Source organism: Oncorhynchus mykiss, chromosome 27 (assembly GCF_057628025.1).
Source record: "Oncorhynchus mykiss isolate SJ-2025 chromosome 27, ASM5762802v1, whole genome shotgun sequence".
Lineage (NCBI taxonomy): Eukaryota > Metazoa > Chordata > Actinopteri > Salmoniformes > Salmonidae > Oncorhynchus > Oncorhynchus mykiss.
The window spans coordinates 21,536,624-21,548,930 of record NC_143048.1 but is presented as its reverse complement, the minus strand read 5'-3'; the positions used below and the strand labels follow the sequence as shown (position 1 = coordinate 21,548,930).

Below are 12,307 nucleotides of genomic sequence, written 5' to 3'. Positions count from 1 at the left end.
CCAACGTGTACTGTTCCTATTAGATGGAGACAGTGACTATATCTGAGATGCAGTTTTAAGATCATAATAGTATCTCTATCCGCTTGCCTCAGATTTGTCTCATTTTTATTGGCTTCTGGCAAGTAACATCCATTTTCTCCTCTTCCTAGGGGTCCTTAATGTTTGGCGCTGTGGGGGCCAATGACTGGAGTGGAGGAGTGATCTTATAACACCCCAAGGAGAATGAAGTCACCTTCTTAAATGGATCTTCCTCAGAGCCAAGGTTCTCCTACTTAGGTAAATTATGGGACATGTAATCACTGTTACCCAGAAGTAAAATTATCGCAAAATGTAATCTGTCCACGAGAGATTATGGGACATGCAATTTCACACACAAAGTTTTTGAGGGTTTTTGTTTGGTATTGTTCATCCTCATCCCGAGGCCATAACTGAAGGTCAGAGCTGCCAACTCTCACACATTGGCCATGAGACACAAGCATTTGGCCCTCTTCTCACGCCACACCTCTTATATCTCACGCATTGAAAAGTACTGCATTTATTTTTCTTATAAATCCATTATATAATCAGCGTATTATTAAATGTTCAACTGTGCTCCAAACCGGTTTGAAATCGGAGCATCTCCACCTGCAATTTAACATCACGAGCGGAACCTCTATCAATGTCCTGTTTTGCCACAGCACTGTCAACCTCCAAACCGGTTTGAAATCGGAGCATCTCCACCTGCAATTTAACATCACGAGCGGAACCTCTATCAATGTCCTGTTTTTCCACAGCACTGTCAACCTCCAAACCGGTTTGAAATTGGAGCATCTGCAACTGCAATTTAACATCACGAGCGTAATCTCTATCATTGTCATGTCTTGCCACAGCACTGTCAAGCGGCACATTGAAGCATATGATTGGTCTAGTTATATAAGGGTTCAAGGAGATTGGATGCATGTTTAAAAGAAACGCCCCTCAAGGTTAGAGTGGAGCTGAATGGAGAGATAGAACGTTCTCCGCTGAGTTTATACATTAAACGGTAGCGCTGTTTAATGTATAATGTTGTCAACTAAATTAGGTTGCTGTTACTCCTGTCCGTATTGCAGAATGCAGCCTTTTGACATCATGTAGTACAATTGATTTTAATCCCCACTTGCATTAGTCCCCTCGTTTGGTGATGGGCATTTTGGCTGTGACAACGAAAAGGCAGCAGACTGATCTACAGTATGTTTTAGCAGGGATGTTTGGTAGGGTGACCTGATCTGTAACTGAAAATCATTTTGACAAACAGATTTTGAACCCAAAAGTGTAAATTTGATTCTAGTCATTTGGTTAGGGTGTAGGGGAAGATTTGTGTAATCTTGTCTTTGAGAGATGTTATTATCTATTTACTTTATTTAGCCTGATCAGTGTAAGAATTGTCATCATTAACAATGGGATAAAATATTGGGTAATTACTGTGCTGGTCAGCAAGAACACTACTGTTATTCCCCACACGTATTTTATTATTCCACTTCTTCCCAATTTTGCCAGAGTAATCACATATTTGAAATCTGATATGCCTACTTGTGTGTTTTGAAAATGTATTATATGAGGCTATGTATTTTTGCAGCCATTCATTGACAGTTTTTAATAAGTCATAAAAGAAAGCATGGGATATTAAAAGCTCCAGGAATCAAATATAATTTTTGACATTTTAGTATTGTGCACAATTTCACGCCATATGTATTAAATTCAAAATAAAATAAATCGTGAACATGAAAAATAAAGTTGAGAATGTTAACATATTTTCGAGGACGGGTGAAATAATATGAATTACCTGTTGCACAACGTTTACCTAAGTAGTTAGATGGTTTGTCATTAAATGTATTAGATAGACATGCTTCTAATATCAGTACATTACTGACCCGTGACTGACAATTTTGAAGTATGTTTAAAACCCTAAAACGAGGTGATGTCAGACCTTCTACTTAAGTAGGCAATAGAAAAAAAGTATTTCTATCATGTTCCTTGATTGGGTTAAGACAACCGTCACTCCAAAACTAGTGGACCAATGGCGACTCATTGTATACTCCTCCCTCTAAACCCTGCCCTTCGCGGAAAAATAATGCCAAAACTCGCAATCGAAAAGACTGGCAGTGATCGCAAAGAAACAGACATCGAAAGCAAAGATAAGAGTAGTGTAACCAAAGGGTAGTACATGCAGGCAAAAGCGTTGGCAAAATGTATACAATATGATTGGTTGCTGGGAAAGTTAAACCGAAAACGATTTTTGCATTAGTTTTCAAATATATATATATTTTTATCATTTGTCATAAAGTTGCTCTCGCTTTAAAATTATTTGCTTAAAAAAAACTTGTAAGCAAATAATTTCCTTATGTTGGCGTCTTTCTATAATGTGTTATGTTTGCATCTTTAATGTGCTTGCTGAAAGCAAGACTACTCTACACATACTGTAATGAAACAACAGGGAGCAGGTCTCGAACCCTCTACCTTCCAGCCTGCTCGTGCGGCAGAGTCGATTTCCGCGCTTATAAACCCAGGGTCCTTTCAAAGAGCGCGTCCTCGCGCTAGCTTGCGAGTCTACGTCTTACAGGAACGCGCTCACGCACTCTCGTGGATGCAAGGTTCCGATCACTTCTGACACCAATGTAATGAAACAGCAGGGAGCAGGTCTCGAACCCTCGACCTTCTAGCCCGAGGTCCGGCGCACTATCGACTGTGCAGCAAAAGCGTGCTCGTGCGGCAGTGTCGATTTCCGCACTTATAAACCCAGGGTCGTTACAATAATGGTGTTGAATTGTTCAAACTAGAGACACAAAACCAACTTTCACATGTTAAGTCTATCCTAACCTATCAATAAAATGTATCTGTCAATACAAGCTAGCAAGCACACACATTTTCTTTAGGAAATGTACTTTTCTAGTATCTTTCTACATATATTTTCTTCCTTTCAGCTTCACGGTGAGCACAAACACAACCAAAATATTATATACGTTAACGTTACAATAACAGCACAGGCGCAACAAGCCAAAATTACAATCAAGAGTACTACACCTAAGTTATGTTAAAAAAATCTTACATTTCTATTTTCGTAATATTTAGTAGCCAGTGTTAGGTCCCTGACATAATCATTTGGTTGGATTCCAGGAGAGATGTGTATTCCCTGTGAATGCAGAAGTAAAAGTGAGTTCTATCCTTTCTCATTACACCTATAATGTGAAAGGATTCATGAAATCAACATATAAAACAGCATATTTGTCTTAAAATGTCAGCAAAAATGACATTTAAGAAATATATTAGTCAAAGTAACGTATACTATACATTGCATGGGGAAAGTATTCAGACACCTTGACTTTTTCCACATTTTGTTAAGTTACAGCTTTATTCTAAAAGGGATGAAATAAAAAGAAATCCAGATCAATCTGCACACAATACCCCATAATGACAAAGTGAAAACATGTTTTTAGAAATTGTAGCTAATTTATAAAAAATTATTAAACAGAAATACCTTATTTACGTAAGTATTCAGATCCTTTGCTATGAGACTCGGAATTGAGCTCAGGTGCATCCTGTTTCCATTGATCATCTTTCAGATGTTGCTACTATTTGATTGTAGTCCACCTGTGGTAAATTAAATTGTTTGGACATGATTCGGAAAGGCACACAGCTGTCAATATAAGGTCCCACAGAGCAAAAACCAAGCCATTAGGTTGACAGAATTGTCCCTAGAGCTCGAAGACAGGATTGTGCCGAGGCACAGATCTGGGGAAGGGTACCAAAACATTTCTGCAGCATTGAAGGTCCCCAAGAACACAGTGGCCTCCATCATTCCTAAATGGAAGAAGTTTGGAACCACCAAAACTTTTCCTAGAGCTGGCCGCCCGGCCAAATTGAGCAATCGGGGGAGAAAGGTCTTGGTCAGGAAGGTGACCAAGAACCCAATCTGTAGAGATTGGAGAACCTTCCAGATGGACAACCATCTCTGCAGCACTCAACCAATCAGGCCTTTATGGTAGAGATGCCAGACGGAAGCCACTCCTCAGTAAAAGGCACTTGACGGCCTGCTTGGAGTTTGCCAAAAGGCACCTAAAGGACTCTCAGACCATGAGAAACAAGATTCTCTGGTCTGATGAAACCAAGATTGAACTCTTTGGCCTGAATGCCAAGCGTCACATCTGGAGGTTACCTGGCACCATCCCTACGGTGAAGCATGGTGGTGGCAGCATCATGCTGTGGGGATGTTCTTTAGCGGCAGGGACTGGGAGACTAGTCAGGATCGAGGCAAAGATGAACGGAGCAAAGTACAAAGAGATCCTTGATGACAAAACTTGATCCAGAGTGCTCAGGACCTCAGACTGCGCGAATGTTCACCTTCCAACAGGAACCTAAGCACACAGCCAGGACAACGCAGGAGTGGCTTCAGGACAAGTATCTGAATGTCCTTGAGTGGCCCAGCCAGAGCCCGATTGAACATCTTGAACACGATCGAACATCTCTGGAGAGACCTGAAAATAGCTGTGCAGCAACGATCCCCATCCAACCTGACAGAGCTTGAGAGGATTTGCAGAGAAGAATGGGAGAAACTCCCCAAATACAGATGTTCCAAGCTTGTAGCAACATACCCAAGAAGACTCGAGGCTGTAATAGCTGCCCAAGGTGCTTCAACAAAGTACTGAGTAAATGGTCTGAATACTTATGTAAATGTGATATTTCATATAATTTTGTACGTTTTTTTGCAAAAAAAACCAAAACAACAGTTTTTGCTTTGTCATTATTGTGTATTGTGTGTATATTGATGAAGGGGGAAAACAATTGAATCCATTTTAGAATAAGGCTGCAACGTAACAAAATGTGGAAACGTCAAAGGGTCTGAATACTTTCCAAATGCACTGTATATACAAAGTGTGGACACCCCTTCAAATGAGTGGATTCAGCTATTTTAGCCACACCTGTTGCTGACAGGTGCTTAAGATCAAGCACAAAAGCCATGCAATCTCCATAGACAAACACTGGCAGTAGAATGGCTTACTGAAAATCTCAGTGACTTTCACCGTGGCACCATCATAGGATACCACCTATGACGGCACTGTCATAGGATGCCAAGTCAGTTCGTAAAATTTCTGCCCTGCTAGAGCTGCCCTGGTCAACTGTAAGTGCTGTTATTGCGAAGTGGAAACGTCTAGGAGCAACAACAGCTCATCCACGAAGTGGTAGGCCACACAAGCTCACAGAATGAGACCGCCGAGTGCTGAGGCGCATGGCACGTAAAAATCGTGCCTCGCGCCATTGGACTCTGGAGCAGTGGAAATGCATTCTCTGGAGTGATGAATCACTCTTCACCATCTGGCAGTTCAAAGGGTGAATCTGGGTTTGGTGGATGCCAGGAGAACGCTACCTGCCCAAATGTATAGTGCCAACTGTAAGATTTGGTGGACAAGGAATAATGGTCTGGGGCTGTTTTTCATGGATCTGGCAATGCTCCTTTGTTCCAGTGAAAATAAATCTTAACGCTACAGCATACAATGACATTCTAGATTATTCTATGCTTCCAACTTTGTGGCAACAGTTTGGGGAAGGCCCTTTCCTGTTTCAGCATGACAATACCCCTGTACACCAAGCGAGGTCCATACAGAAATGGTTTGTCGAGATTGGTGTGGAAGAACTTGACTGGTCTGCACAGAGCCCTGACCTAAACCGTGTCGAACACCTTTGGAATGAATTGGAACGCAGACTGCGAGCCAGGCCTAATCGCCCAACATCAGTGCCCGAGCTCACTAAATGTTCTTGTGGCTGAATGGAAGCAAGTCCCCAATGCAATGTTACAACATCTTGTGGAAACCCTTCCTAGAAGAGTGTAGGCTGTTATAGCAGCAAAGGGGGGACCAACTCCATATTAATTCCCATGATTTTGGTATGAGATGTTCGAGAAGCATGTGTCCACATAGTTTTAGTCATGTGATGTATATCTACAATGGTTAAATGTCACTATTTTGACTTAATGAGAGTATGTTGCCTTTAGAGTAGTAAATATGTGATATTCCTCCAGGCATTTGGAGAGTATCTCATTCAGTGTGCAGTCACAGATGTACAGGAAATCACAGTTGAGGCTGAAACTTCAATCAGAGAAGTTCAGGTTGGTAGATGCACTTTTATTGACTTCCTCTACAATATCGAGGTGAAGATCCATGCCCATTTTATGATTTTTATGTCCAAAATGTTTTGTTGTGACCATCCATCATCAATCATTACAGGTTAATCTGAGAAGATTACAGCTACTCTGGGATTTGATGAAGATCGATTCGAAGCACTGGAATTGAGATCGATGGAATCGGTGAGTTAAACTTTCAATAATAGAGATGTCCAATTTAAATAATAGAATAGAAAGTTCAAAAAAACAATTTATTAACTGTCCTATGTTATTGGAAAAGTTTAACTGTCTTGCTCTGTCTGTTCTGTTTTGTGGTTCTGCTTCTTAGGTGGAGGTGATGATAATGAAACTGGCAGTGGAGAAATCATTGCCTGCCATCATAGAAGGCTCCATTGGAGACTTTCTATTCCTAGCCATAATCATTGTCATACTTATTAAGGTAATAATGAATCTTTTGGAAGTTTTTGTATATCAAACACATTTTCAACTACTTTAGCTGGGCTTGATTGAGCTTGTATGTGGTAATGGAACCAATAGAATAGTCGTGGAATTGCAAACCCTGTCAATCTGGCACTCAAGACAGGTTAAATCAAACACCCAAACACCCACACGTCTGACTGCAATGTGTGTACAGTACATCAATTTGATTAAAGTATCAATGCATCACTGTTCTAATCTTTCCTTTTTGAATTTGCAGTGTGGCTTTTTCAAACGATGTCATCAAGAGGATAAAGCAGTGGATAATGAGTGACGCTCTGTCGCTGGTAAGATTAGTGCTAAATGCTAAATGAGCCTTTTGGAGCTGGAGTCTTGTGTAACTTGGGGGATTTGACCATAAATAAACATTCGAACTGCACGCTGGATCTGCATGGTGTTCCACTGAACTTTAGCCATGGCAGCCAAAATACCCGTAAGGAATTTGAATTGTTGACTGATTTAATGAGAACTTTGAAATATGACAAAGCCACGTGATCCAATAGATGCTTTGTTTTGAGTATTTTCTTCAATATTTTTTTGTATTCTTTTGAGTATTGTACATTTCTACGTATTCAGATAATTGATTTATAGCCTACTGTGATGACTGTGTTTTAAAATATTTGCTATTGTAACGTTTCATAAAATACTGTATTACTAATTTCAAATATAGCACACTTTTTCAATTTTACTCAGATTTGTATTATGAGAACTGAGAAAAATGAAAAAACCCGCACAAAGCCCTTAATAGTATCACAACTCTTTATTAAGCTTTACGTATTGTATATGGGGGATTGGAAGTGATGCAGACAATTACATTGATGGAACCTACAATTTATCTGCAATATTAATGCTGATCTATCCTTGATAAAAAACACCCCCAAAAAAAATCAGGAAATGTTTTTGGACATAATTAACCCCTTATTTTTTGGGGGCAAAAAACGACCTCCATATTTCCATTCGTTTTTATGTGATACGTTCAGATGAGTCCCGTGACACTTGTGGAGGCCGTACAGCAAAACGGAGAACAGTATTGTGTTTTGGAGAGTCTCCCCTTTCCATTGGGTCATATTATACTGAACACAAATATAAACGCAACATTTAAAGTGTTGGTCCCATTTGTCATGAGCTGAAATAAAAGATCCCAGAAATGTTCTATACGCACAAAAACTTTTTCTCTCAAATGTTGTGCACAAATGTCTTTGCATTTCTCCTTTGCCAAAATAATCCATCCACCTGACAGGTGTGGCATATCAAGAAGCATTGAGCGTGTTTGGTATGGTCTGAATTGACGTGTACAAGAGTGTGTTCCAGTTCCTGCCAATATCCAGCAACTTCACAAAACAATTGAAGAGGAGTGGGAGAACATTCCACAGACCACAATCAACAGCCTGATCAACTCTCTGCGAAGGAGATGCCACGCTGCATGAGGCAAATGGTGGTCACACAGGACTGGTTTTCTGATCCACACCCCTACCTTTTTTTTTAAGGTATCTGTGACCAAAAATAAGTTAATATTTTCTAGAAATAGGCATGGAATAATTGATGAGACAACCCATATTCAAGAATAGCTTAGGAAAATAACCCCATCTAAAAACATTGTTTTGAATTACCTTAAACCGAGTGATGCTTTGTGACATCCCTCTGGTATTCCCAGTCTTGTGAAATCCATAGATTAGGACCCAATGAATTTGATTTCAATTGACTGATTTCCTTATATGAACTGTAACTCAGTACAATCTTTTAAATTGTTGCATGTTGCTTTTATATATTTATAAATGACCTTTATGTATCGGCCTCATGGCCTTCATCAGAGCTGCTGTGAGTGTTTATAATTTGTACACTTATGTAGACATTGCTCCATCCACATCTGTTCAATGCATCGAATGGGTTTGGAGTTGAGGGAAAATAAGCAAGTGTTACCAAATATAACAATGTTCATTTCATATGTATTCTAATGAAGTGTGTACATAAAATGCAAAAAACAAGTTTGTAAAACCACAATGAGGACATCAACTTAGTTTTCATAAATCATTGGGTACAGAGCAAGAAAAAACATCAATTTATTTAAGCTCTAGTACTGCCAATATTAAAAACAGTCAAATGCATTCGTGAATTCAATCGCTTGTTGCAGTTTATTCATTGTTTAATTATTCAAGGCTCCTTTTGTTTCATTTTATAATTAAAATGCTTGACTGTATTTAACGACATGGATGACTTGTATGCTGTGTGATGATATGCACAATATTGCAGTAGGCCTTTGTGCCAATAAGTAAATTACACAACACCAGTTAGAGTAAACATGACTTTTAGGCTTGATGTTTCCACCCCCATGCTTCACAGTAGGTATGGTGTTCTTTGGATGGAACTCAGCATTCTTTGTCCTCCAAACACGACGTGTTGAGTTTTTACCAAAAAGTTATATTTTGGTTTCATCTGACAATATGACATTCTCCCAATCTTCTTCATCATCCAAATGCTCTCTAGCATACTTCAGACGGGCCTGGACATGTACTGGCTTAAGCAGGGGGACACGTCTGGCACTGCAGGATTTGAGTCCCTGGCGGCGTAGTGTGTTACTGATGGTAGACTTTGTTACTTTGTTCCCAGCTCTCTGCAGGTCATTCACTAGGTCCCCCCGTGTGGTTCTGGGATTTTTGCTCACCGTTCTTGTGATCATTTTTACCCCACAGGGTGAGATCTTGCGTGGAGCTCCAGACCGAGAGAGATTATCAGTGGTCTTGTATGTCTTCCATTTCCTAATAATTGCTCCCACAGTTGATTTCTTCAAACCAAGCTGCTTACCTATTGCATATTCAGTCTTCCCAGCCTGGTGCAGGTCTACAATTTTGTTTCTGGTGTCCTTTGACAGCTCTTTGGTCTTGACCATAGTGGAGTTTGGAGTGTGACTGTTTGAGGTTGTGGACAGGTGTGTTTTATACTGATAACAAGTTCAAACAGGTGCCATTAATACAGGTAACGAGTGGAGGACAGAGGAGCCTCTTAAAGAAGTTACAGGTCTGTGAGAGCCAGAAATCTTGCTTGTTTGTAGGTGACCAAATACTTATTTTCCACCATCATTTGCAAATAAATTCATTATAAATCCTACAATGTGATTTTCTGTATTTTTTTTCCTCATTGTCTGTCATAGTTGAAGTGTACCTATGATGAAAATGACAGGCCTCTCATCTTTTTAAGTGGGAGAACTCTATAGAGTATTTCCGTCCATTTCTTTTCTGTACAGAGTTGTAAACAGGGTTCCATTTGATTTCTTAATCCACATGTAAAAGTTTATGTACAAATTTAGTGTCACATTCAATAGTGAATTTGAGATTGGGCTCAATGTCATTAAGTATTGCCATAATGTCTGACAGCTCTTCTCCCGTTCCTCCCCATATGCAAATAATTTTGTCAATATAGACACCACTTCAGGATTTTAATGAAAAATAGACTTTCATTTTTTTCTCCAAAATTACCCACATAAAAGTTAGCATAGCTTGGAGCGAATGTGGAGCCCATCAATGTTCCATTCGCTCATCATCAAACCTGAAATAGTTACGTCAAAACATTTTCAGACAGTTTTGGGTATTTGTTAGTATCTCGGGCTCTCAAATAGTGAGATAAGGCTGACAGCCCCCATATGGGGAATGCTGTTATATAGACTCTCGACATCTACTGTAATGTGACCTGGTTCTCCCAAACAGAGAATTAGCGAATATGACATTTCAAGCAGGAGAAAGGACAGGGATTATCCAGTCGCAGTACATTTTAATGACCAAAAACATGACATTTCTACCTTTAGATTTGGTGGTATAGAGAAAGTCAAGATATCAGACAGGGGAGGTGACATAAATAATACTCTGAGCAAAAGAGAATGTTTTGGGATTTTAACCCTCCAGACATTATTCCCTAAAGGTCTTAATGATAAAATGCCCATACATGTTATGTTGTAAATGTGAACATTAATTATTGCCACCACTTCAGATAACTTTGATATTTTTTCTTGCACTGTATGAAAACCTACTTGATAGGTCGATGTCCTCATTGTGGTTTTACAAACTTGTTTTTCTGTGTTTTATGTACACACTTCATTAGAATACTTATACATTGTTATATTTGGTGCAAATTATAAACACTCACAAAAGTTCTGACGAAGGCCGTGAGGCAGTTAAATAAACTGGGTGTAACGGCCGTTGCTGGTGGAAGAAGGTGAGGACCAAGGTGCAGCGTGGTATGTGTCCATATTTATTAAAATGAACACGGAAATAACAAAAAATAACAACGCGAAACGACCTAAAACAGTTCTGGCTAGTGCAGACACACAACAGAAAAAAATCACCCACAAAACACAATAGAAAACAGGCTCCCTAAATATGGTTCTCAATCAGGGACAACGATTGACAGCTGTCTCTGAATGAGAACAATACCAGGCCAAACACAGAAATAGCCAATCATAGAAAAACTAACATAGACAACCCACCCAACTCTCACCCTGACCATACTATAACAAAGACTTAACAAAAGAACTAAGGTCAGAACGTGACACTAGGTGGTTTGAGCTCTGAATGCTGATTGCCTGAAAGTTGTGGTAAACATTTATTTTTACTGCTCTAATAGTGTCTAATAGCATTCGTAACCAATTTATAATAGCAATAAGGCACTTCCACGGCTAAGGGCTGTTCTTAAGCACGTTGCGTCGTGCATAAGAACAGCCCTTAGCCGTGGTATATTGGCCATATACCACACCCCCTCATGCCATATTGCTGAAATATAGAGCAGTCATAATAGCAAGAGCAGTGTGCAGGTTAATTATTTTTTCTCATCTTATTCAACTGTTACCATGCACCTGCAACAAAGATATCTCAGATTTGCGAGTTTCTTTTGAATTTTGTATTATGAGAACTTTGAAATATAACAAAGCCATGTGATTCATGAGCCACTTTGTTTTGAATTGTTAATTATCTTGTTACATATTGTATATTTGTACATATGGAGATAATTGACTTACACTGTAAGGTTTACTATAAAATATTACTCATATGTCTACTGTATATTTACGTTTACATAGGTGTGAATTGCCTCAGCATTTTGTTTTAAAATGTTTGCTCCAAAGAACTAAATAAAAATATTAAATAAAAAATCTGTAAAGTGAAACATGATTTTCCTGTTATAAATTTCAACATGCTTTGTAAAAGGTTAAATAAAGTCTGAGCTGCTGCTAAAGTGTATTTTTTATTTTGAGCCTGATGAGTGAGAACATAGAGTTATAGAGTTAGTTGGTTAGTAAGGCTTATCTTCACTATATTCAAAACGGAAATAACCTACCTGACAAGAAACCTTGTTGTGGAGTGAAGTTACATACTTTACTTCGAACTTTTGACATCTTGCAAACCATTGACAGCTTTGACATCTATGCCTCAGATTGAAAACCACACATGGGTTTACTGTTCTGACACGTTTCCCCTCCATTTAACCTCTAAAACCAACAACAAAAGCATCCAAGCCTTTCAAAACTGGATATCAGTTACATTCCAGTGCGTACTGTTGTTTTGTACAGAACATCGTAGGCTGTGGAAAAATGTTGCAACAACTTGCACCTGTGAACATCTGCATCCTGTTTCTTGTTTCTTACATCTGCCACTCATTTCTTTTAAATCACGCTGCTCTACAGTGTGCTGTTAATCCCCCCCCCCTCCCCTC

The 12,307-nt window shown here is 39.2% G+C and overlaps 1 protein-coding gene and 1 long non-coding RNA gene across 3 annotated transcripts in view; one reads left to right on the top strand and one right to left on the bottom strand.

Annotated features, from left to right (window-relative positions):
- The window catches only part of dhx40 (DEAH-box helicase 40), a 39,928-nt gene extending 27,751 nt beyond the window's left edge, over positions 1–12,177 (bottom strand). The window contains exon 1 of one of the 2 annotated variants that reach the window (XM_090223573.1): positions 11,933–12,177. The gene's annotated coding sequence lies outside the window, so the exon portion shown is untranslated. The remainder of the gene's footprint in view (positions 1–11,932) is intronic. The other variant, XM_021587948.3, reaches the window with a different exon arrangement.
- LOC149971272 (uncharacterized) lies at positions 6,041–9,712 on the top strand. The gene is made up of 4 exons (XR_016492448.1): positions 6,041–6,118; positions 6,237–6,316; positions 6,462–6,572; positions 6,831–9,712. It is a non-coding gene; the product is annotated as an uncharacterized LOC149971272 (long non-coding RNA).
- Positions 12,178–12,307: the final 130 nt, after the last annotated feature.